General features: G+C 35.0%; 1 long non-coding RNA gene across 2 annotated transcripts; it reads right to left on the reverse strand.

Moving 5' to 3' along the window:
• Positions 1-1,956: 1,956 nt before the first annotated feature.
• On the reverse strand, positions 1,957-4,527 carry LOC117318491. 2 transcript variants are annotated; one of them, XR_004530380.1, is made up of 3 exons: positions 4,127-4,527; positions 2,424-2,540; positions 1,957-2,119 (listed from the first exon to the last, which is right to left on the reverse strand). It is a non-coding gene; the product is annotated as an uncharacterized LOC117318491 (long non-coding RNA). The 2 variants fall into 2 exon arrangements; XR_004530379.1 differs by having other exon boundaries at positions 4,122-4,527.
• Positions 4,528-9,908: the final 5,381 nt, after the last annotated feature.

Here is a 9,908-nt window from a genome sequence, read left to right on the forward strand (position 1 = left end):
ATGTTTAAGGGGTTGTGTTTATGGTGTGGTAACATGTTTAAGGGGTTGTGTTTATGGTGTGGTAACATGTTTAAGAGGTTATGTTTATGGTGTGGTAACATGTTTAAGGGGTTGTGTTTATGGCGTGGTAACATGTTTAAGGGGTTGTGTTCATGGTGTGGTAACATGTTTAAGGGGTTGTGTTTATGGTGTGGTAACATGTTTAAGGGGTTGTGTTTATGGCGTGGTAACATGTTTAAGAGGTTATGTTTATGGTGTGGTAACATGTTTAAGGGGTTGTGTTTATGGTGTGGTAACATGTTTAAGGGGTTGTGTTTATGGCGTGGTAACATGTTTAAGAGGTTATGTTTATGTTGTGGTAACATGTTTAACCCCTTAACTCCCAGGATTTTTTTAATGGAACTGATAAAAATCCGACATTTTGGTTCATCATGATTTTTCACCCTTTTGCGTCAACATTTTTGGTAAACAACCCATATATATTTAGAAACTTGAGAATATAACCTTTTCAAATTAAGTGACAAAAGTGGTGTTTTTGCATTATTGACGTTACTATGGTAACCAAAATTTATGATTTTATGAAAAAAGTTACTTATTTCATATTATGTTTATACATTTTAAGCCACTGAGAGTGAATTTAGTGCTAGTTTGTAAACTTAATGATATATCAGACTCTTTAGGAAGGAGGATAAACACAAATAAAAGTAGTATTTTCTTTTTATTTGCAGTTGTTGTCATAGTTACTGATTGAAATTAAAAGCAGTGATTATTGTTAAAAAGTTTTTATTTCCGTTTTATCTGCCTAGACTTCATTGTAAGAAATTTGATTTTGTATTACAGGTATAATGGTTTAGTCAGCAGTCTATCTATATAGTGAATCTTGTAAAGAGGACCTATCCAGGTTTTATGGCAAAACTTCTATTTTTTTTTTTATATTTAAAACGTTACCATGGCAACCAGAAGTGAAAATACGTAAAAATGCGATATTTTACTTGGAAAAACATGCGCATGTGCTCCCATCTGAATAAAAATGTAAAACAGTTTGCAGCTTAGATTGTTGTATATGATTATAAATGTTAATTATCAATCATATTCATAAGTAGGTTATTGTTTTCATGGTTTTAACATTAATAATCAATCTTTTGAAAGTTATATTCAGTTATATTTATTCCTTTCCTATTTTATTGTTTTAGTCAACAGCTAACTGGTGTCTCCAAATCATGATATTGAAGCTGATTTTATCAATGTGAATTTTACCATTATGTACATTGCAGAAAATGTAAAATTGCAATTCCTCTCTTCAACATGTAGAATCTATGTACATTCTGTATCCATTTTTGGTTGCCATGGCTACCAATTTAGCAGGTGACCATTTCGATGTTTCATGTCTTCTTCACTTGTTGTGTTCTAGTTTCTCAATACTTATCATAATTAGCCACTTGATCACAGATATAGGATGATTAACAAAAAGGTCATAATAACTATCATCTGGTACTACTATTATACTAAAAACAGATTTACTGATAAAAATTAAAATTATTGAAGGCATGCAAATAAAATGGTTATAACCATCTTTGCTCATCATTCTGTGTGTGCATGTCTTCCTGGTTGAGAAATCCTAGACTTAATTCATAGACAATAGACATGAAGAAATATAGACAAATGAAGAAAGTCCAAGTTCCCCAAAGGAACATAGTTATTGATGAAATTTTCAGTTTGAATAATCCAGTTTGGCAGACAAACAAGTTGATTGATATGAACACTTGAACTTTGTTGGTTACATGTTTATTATGGATTATAAAGAATTCTGAACTATATTTATTACATGGCCAGGCAAGCCATATTTGGTATAAATTATATATTGATGTACCATGTTTTGCAAAATCGTAATTTACTTAAGATCAAAATTACATGATTCAACTTGGAAGCAGTTGAAAAACAACACCAACACAAATATTAAGTTATGTAATTTTAATCAATGACATAGAATAGTGGGAGATGGTAACTAAGGGAAACTATGCCTAAATCTGCTGTCTCTGGTGGCAGGGGATGGCATTTATCCTCTAGTATTGGTCACACCACAAATATCCACATAAATAAAGTCCTAAAGCTGATGTACCTGAAATTTGAAATGGGAGAAAATCAATATCATAAGCATCCATACACATGTATATACACCAATAAAATATCTTATTTGCAAGGCATTACAGATTTATTCTAAAGAATATGGTAATATATAATGCTCACTTCAAAAATTTCAAATGAAACGGTCAATAATGAAGTATAGGAAATGAGCTCACATACATATAGAGAAGCAGAAAATAATGATCAATTTAAACAAAACCAAATATCCTCAGAAGCTATAGGATAATAAATATTTTAATTGAAATGAATTTGTAATTAAGATAAATCTATTAGCTTACCTTTGATGTCATATATTAGGCAGAATCATCCATAAGCCAATGTTCACATTAAATTTTGTACACCAAGCTTGCAAGTAAAATTGAGACAGCTCCAGACCTTACAAGTAAGGGGAATACCTGAAACACAAAATAAACTTTATTCAAATGTTGTTGATTGCTTGTTTCACATGGTCCAGTTTAAAAAATACATAAAAAAAAAAATTGAGATATCATTAATGTGGAATATTTTAAAAAGCCTTGAAATGAACTTTTAGAAAGTTAAAGAAACATGCCCATCCCACCAACCAAATCTGCATTTCAAGTACTCATAACATTGTTCTGAAAATCAAAATAAGCACACCAACCAGTTTCTTCTTGCCCTACTGCCAGACATTAGACATTTTGATGGTAAGATCATTTTTCTCATAAAGGACATCTCTCTATCTAAGTGTCTTATGTTTGGTGTTTAGGTCAGAGGAAACTCAGGTTACTCTCAAACAGAGAAATACACGTTATAACCCTGCTCCAGTGTCCCACTCCTCACTAATAATAACTGTGAAAACTTGTAATTACTTATTTTTTCTGTCTTGTGTGCATCCTTAGAGGATTAATCATAATAAAGCATAAAATGATAATTACTAGCTAACCAGCATTATATCTGCCAACACAAGTATCTGTCTATCTTTGATTTATTCAAATAATTTGTTTTCAACAATGTTCCCAGCCTTTACTGGCATAGAATACTTACTGAAACATGTACAACAACACATATTTCTACACCTGTATACATGTATACATGTATCAGTCTATTTCACATAAAAAAAGTCCGACACAACATACAATGCTTGAATTTGGACAAAAGCTGGGGTGTGTCACATGTTGATCCTCATCCATTTGTAGTAAGCACAGTAACAATAAAAACACTTTATATATATGGGGGTAGAAATATGAGGCCTAACATGAATATATATATATAAGAATCCAACCTATATCAGCACACCATGATCCAAAAAACATTGTAGAATTCACAACCAGCTAAACTCAAGAACAGCTATTTGGTATTTTCAGTAATCCTCTATCACCTCTTTTATCAACCATACCATGTGACTTTTTTTCTGAATTTATATACCACTGTTGCAAAACTGAAATTCTATGAATAGGTCTCACTTTTTCATCTCCCATGTATTTTTCATTATGTGAAATACAATAAAAGCAAATTCATCCAATTTTAGTTGATACATGCATGTACATAAATTTGGCAAAAACATCAAGAACGTTTTACTATTTGTACATACAAACATATTTAATATACTGATGTAAAGTAAAAATTAGAAATTAAATTCATAGAGATAAATATTGATAATTCTGATACAAAATACTGTTATGATGTTTATTGCAACACCCCCCCCCCCCCCCCCCACACCCCCAACAAACAAAGAAAAAAGAAAAAGAAGAAAATAAAATAAAAAAATAAATTAAGCAAGAACTGAATCGTTGTTTTTAATGTGAATATTGTTTTAACTGGTCATATTTCATTTGGAGCCAATATACAAATGTAGGCCTATCTTGTAACACAATAAATGAAATTAAAGCAATATTACATGCAGATACTCATGTAAACATATGACATGAATATATATTTGTAAAAAATTCATATAAGATATTGCTTGTACTTTTTGTATTCTCGTGTCTATAGAACTTCACTTTATGTACTTATACCTTACCTACGTTATGTTCATCTGTAGGCCTATCTGAACATGATTGTTTGTCTGTTTGTCTCCATATACAGGGTACGTCCGCAGCTCTTCATGATGCCCAGTGTCACTTCACAGTTTGTTAGTTGAGTTGACAGTGGTCACTGCATATTGTTTTGGTGACGACTTGTATCGGTAATATGTTCGGTCCGCGAAAACAATCGGCACCAGGCACATGTCTATCCCACCATTTAGAAACCGAAAGTGATCATCTAGGAAATACCCGATTACTATAAATAGATTTTGCTATCGTCGGCTTTATTTTTATTTATTCATTTTTTTTATTATTTGTATTCAAAATATGTGCTATCACAAAAGTGCCACAAAAGTGATGTTTCCTGATGAAACCAATACCATATATTGCGTTATGAAAACAGCAGAAACTAAAAGTTGTCGATCGTCTTCGCGCAGGTGCTTGCTTTATCGACTCGCTCTTGCACGACGTCAAGTTACTGCGGTGGTTCGTTAAAATAATAGGATTCATGGAAACTTTTAATAATTTATTTGGTACGTTATGACTGATAGAATTGTGTATTTTGGTCAGTTTTTTCTTGGCTTCAATTGTATATATAATGATTACTATTGTTTATGCAAAAACTCATTAAAATTTGTCGATGTGTGCTGCGTACGGTATAGAACCATACATCACATGTACTTTATTGACAAAAAGCATGACTATTTGGAGGATTCCTGTAAAATAGTGGAATATACAAAATATTGAGAGTATTGACTACCACTATTGTGAATTTCAGGCATTATTTCTCGCTATATTTTAAGTAATGTGAGATACAAAATCGAATCCGCGCTTGGACGATTACGCCGGGTGAAACACGACGTCAACAATTCAAAATAGTCGAAAAAAACAGTTGGTTTGTTTTTTCAACTCATAAAATGTATCAGAAAAAATGTTGTTGGATATTTTCTCCCGTTTTACTAGGTATATTCGGTATCTCAATAGGTAAACAAATAAGGGAGATACGACCATTTCCCTAACACCGACGTGCTCTTGGCGTAGTTTGGCGTAGTTGGGAGTTAAAGGGTTAAGGGGTTATGTTTACGGTGTGGTAACATGTTTAAGAGGTTATGTTTACGGTGTGGTAACATGTTTAAGAGGTTATGTTTATGGTGTGGTAACATGTTTAAGAGGTTATGTTTATGGCGTGGTAACATGTTTAAGGGGTTGTGTTTATGGTGTGGTAACATGTTTAAGAGGTTATGTTTATGGTGTGGTAACATGTTTAAGAGGTTATGTTTATGGTGTGGTAACATGTTTAAGGGGTTATGTTTGTGGTGTGGTAACATGGGTCAATGGGTTATGTTTATGGTGTGGTAACAAGGGTCAAGGGGTTATGTTTATGGGGTGGTAACATGTTTAAGGGGTTATGTTTATGGTGTGGTAACATGGGTCAAGGGGTTATGTTTATGGTGTGGTAACATGTTTAAGGGGTTATGTTTATGTTGTGGTAACATGGGTCAAGGGGTTACGTTTGTGGTGTGGTAATAAGGGTCAAGGGGTTACGTTTGTGGTGTGGTAACATGTTTCATATATTTTGGAAATCGTATGGCGTTGTGGGAATCTAGTTTGGCGTTGTGGGGATCTAGTCTGGCGTTGTGGGAATCTAGTCTGGCGTTGTGGGAATCTAGTCTGGGGTTGTGGGAATCTAGTCTGGCGTTGTGGGAATCTAGTCTGGCGTTGTGGGAATCTAGTCTGGGGTTGTGGGAATCTAGTCTGGCGTTGTGGGAATCTAGTCTGGGGTTGTGGGAATTTAGTCTGGCGTTGTGGGAATCTAGTCTGGCGTTGTGGGAATATAGTATGGCGTTGTGGGAATCTAGTCTGGCGTTGTGGGAATCTAGTCTGGCGTTGTGGGAATCTAGTCTGGCGTTGTGGGAATCTAGTCTGGCGTTGTGGGAATCTAGTCTGGCGTTGTGGGAATCTAGTCTGGGGTTGTGGGAATCTAGTCTGGCGTTGTGGGAATCTAGTCTGGGGTTGTGGGAATCTAGTCTGGCGTTGTTTGAATCTAGTCTGGCGTTGTGGGAATCTAGTCTGGCGTTGTGGGAATCTAGTCTGGCGTTGTGGGAATCTAGTCTGGGGTTGTGGGAATCTAGTCTGGGTTTGTGGGAATCTAGTCTGGCGTTGTGGGAATCTAGTTTGGGGTTCTGGGAATCTAGTCTGAGGTTGTGGGAATCTACTCTGGCGTTGTGGGAATCTAGTCTGGCGTTGTGGGAATCTAGTCTGTGGTTCTGGGAATCTAGTATGGCGTTCTTGGAATCTAGTCTGGGGTTGTGGGAATCTACTCTGGCTTTGTGGGAATCTAGTCTGGCGTTGTGGGAATCTAGTCTGGCGTTATGGGAATCTAGTCTGGGGTTGTGGGAATCTAGTATGGCGTTGTGGGAATCTAGTATGGCGTTGTGGGAATCTAGTCTGGGGTTGTGGGAATCTAGTCTGGCGTTCTGAGAGTGTAAATACCATGGGGTTGTTAACACAACACCGAGGTTAGACACGGACAGCAGTATATCGTCTAAAAGGATATATACTTTAAGTCTACGCTACGGTGTAATTTGTATAGTGTAGATGTGATGATTTCAGATTTGTAATTTTTTTTTCAATTTTGATGTTAACTTGAAGAATATGCACCATTTAACACTTCTTATGATTTAAAAGATATCTTTTCTTCAAAATATTGATTTATATCAATAAATCACAGTAGCTTTTTTCTGAAAAGTTAACTTAAACCACTTTACCTTCTTTATTTTTTAAAGTTCATCATAAATATGCGTCTTTGGTTGATAAATATCAGAACTGGTGATTTTAACATGTATTTGATTGAACATACCAGTAAATAGCAGGAGAAATATACTTTAAATAGTGTGAATTCCAAGTCTTTACATCATTAAAAAAATTATGTGTTTCTTATTTTATATATATATATACACACTTCAATAAAAATAGATTGCTACTATCCTATTTATTTATTTGGGGGGGGGGGGGGGGGGGGGGGGGGGGGGACATCAGCGGACGTGTGTTGGACAATGTAACGGATGTGATGCAACGGACGTGACATTTGACAGGTGAAATTTATCAGAATGGGTAAAAAAAACGTGAACATTACATGCAAATCTATTCAATCTCCCGATACAATAACTTTGACAAGTCATAATCTTATGACATTATTATAGAAATGGAAGCGACATGTCAATTACCTTCCTAATAACCTACATAACTATAAATGTCAAAACATCACATCCATTACAGGTGTTTGTTACACTGGTTTTTTCCCACCGTTTATTAATTTGTAGTGCACGTGTATGGCCATGCCAAAGTTATCACACTAGGCAGATGACCTTTATATAGAGGTCTTTATATAGAGGTCTTTATATAGAGGTTTAAATGTAAACAATAATATCTGTTTGCACAGAGCAAAACCCAAGTATTTAATCCCAATTTGACCAAGGTTTAACTAAGCCTGTTTTCCTTCTGAACATCGTGAATAGAAACAAAAAATCACTCTTGTTTTCAAATAAGCATTCAAGTTCATTGATTTTTAGAAAATCAATGAAAAATGTTACTGAAGATATAAGGTTAAACTTGTAACACTGTAACGGACATGACGTAGGACTGTCAGATTCACACCGTTATCTCCAGTAATTTGAATTTTTTATCAATGAATATCAGGTCTAACTGGAATGTATTAAAACAATATCAATATGTATGGTGTTGAGCTGGCAGTACAATTATGTCAAACGATCACGATGCATATTGAATGAAGTCATCGTTATGTCTTTATAACGTACGTGACTTTAAACACACTGAAAAAACGGACAAAGCGCGTCCAAATAATTCCGTTATAATTTTTGGAAATAATTTCTTTTGACCAGTTATCAAGAGGAAATTGACAATGCCATGACTTGAAACCAATTCTTTTGACCAGTTATCAAGAGGAAATTGACAATGCCATGACTTGAAACCAATTCTTTTGACCAGTTATCAAGAGGAAATTGAAAGTGACATGACTTGAAACCAACTTTGTTACATAAAGCTGACGTTAAAACATTCAAACATTGTAATTATTTAAGCGAAAGTTCTTTAAGAAAACGCCCGCGAGTTTGAATACAATGTCAAGCATCACATCCATTTGTATAGTCAACTTGATATACATTTGTATGTGCTGCCTTTACCGGGTTACTGCTATGTATGACAATGTCGATATTCATCGTTATTTCTAATCTTTAGATAAACCCCTCTGATTAAAATAACATAACGTTTATATGTATTATATAACCAAGATTTCATACATTTTAGTAACGGGTCGTGCAAAACACTGGTACCTTGTAGCAGTATGTCACCTAAAGTATTTAGAACATCACCCCATACCCAGTCTATTACACCTGTTAGTGATGAGTGGGAACTCGGCGTGTTTAATCAGTTGATTGTCAATCAGAAAAAAAAGAAGAAGAAAAAAGAAGAAGAAAAAAAAGAAAAACGAAAAAAAAACAAACAAAAAAACCCAACAGAAAACAAGAACAAAAAAGCAAAACAAAAACGAAAAAAAAACCCACAGAAAGACGACTTTTTATTTGATGTTAATAGAGTCAATAAATAGCCTTGATCACTATATCGCAGGAGAACACCTAGCATAGATTCGCTATTCCTTGGCGACAATCTGTTGCAATGAAACTTCAAATCTGTGAACATGTTGCCTGAGTGCTTTACAATATAAACACGATAGCCATCCCCGATAGGAATTGTAACACTCCACTTTGTTTATGCTCCTCAATTAATTGCTTCCCATTTTGGAATTCTCGAGAGATTTTTTACATACCAACTTAAATGCAAACGACGACCATTCGAGTCGGAAACATTGTATAACTCATTAGACATTAGACCAACACCCGGATTGTTGTGGACTCCTAATACCATTAGTATATAAAGGTGTTTGTTCTCTGTCGCGTCTCAAAAGGTAGTTCTTGGTGGTTCAGGTGCTGCGCTTGCGCTGGTCCATCTCGTCATTCCGGTGTGATAATGATCCTAATGAGGCCTTCAGCACCAACAGAAATCCAATCGGTTTGTCAGATTCTATACGTGATGTGGTTTGTGAAAGGCCATTTGATGTCTAACAATATGTAGTAATTACCTCAATTCCGGATAATCTAGTCCGATCTCCAATTAAATTTTACACATGCAGAAGAAAATCAGATCAGTATGCACGTCTCGTATCGCCGAGGAAAACGCCAAGAGGAAAATCGGCAAATCATCCCAAATTGAAATTCTATAGCCAGTTTTTACTTTTTTTAATCCAATCTGTGCACATGATTTTGTTACAAAGGTAAAAATAGAACAACTCGTTATAGACCAAATGTCATGACAAGTGTTGTGGAATTCGGGTACCGACATTTCCTCACAAATTATATGGTAGGTCATGTTCCAAGACGCTTATGTCAATTCTTCCGTCAGGAAATAATGACATAATTCTATGAGGAATGCAGCTTTGACATTTCCATTTTAATTGGACAATGCAATTTGATGGAATTTAATTCAGTTTCATTTGTTTACCGAAAGGGAACATGCGAGAAACGATGTTTTTATGGTATTCAATTAAGATGGACAGCAAAGATAGCCTACTTGATGAGAATTGGACGTGGAGCGAGGCTGACAATTTTAATGTTGCTGTTTTATGACCGGACCTCGTTTCTGTGTATAAATATACAACTGTCGAAGGAGGCCACAACACTGTTGATTACAATTTAAAAAAAG

Source organism: Pecten maximus, unplaced genomic scaffold (genome assembly GCF_902652985.1).
Source record: "Pecten maximus unplaced genomic scaffold, xPecMax1.1, whole genome shotgun sequence".
Classification (NCBI taxonomy): domain Eukaryota; kingdom Metazoa; phylum Mollusca; class Bivalvia; order Pectinida; family Pectinidae; genus Pecten; species Pecten maximus.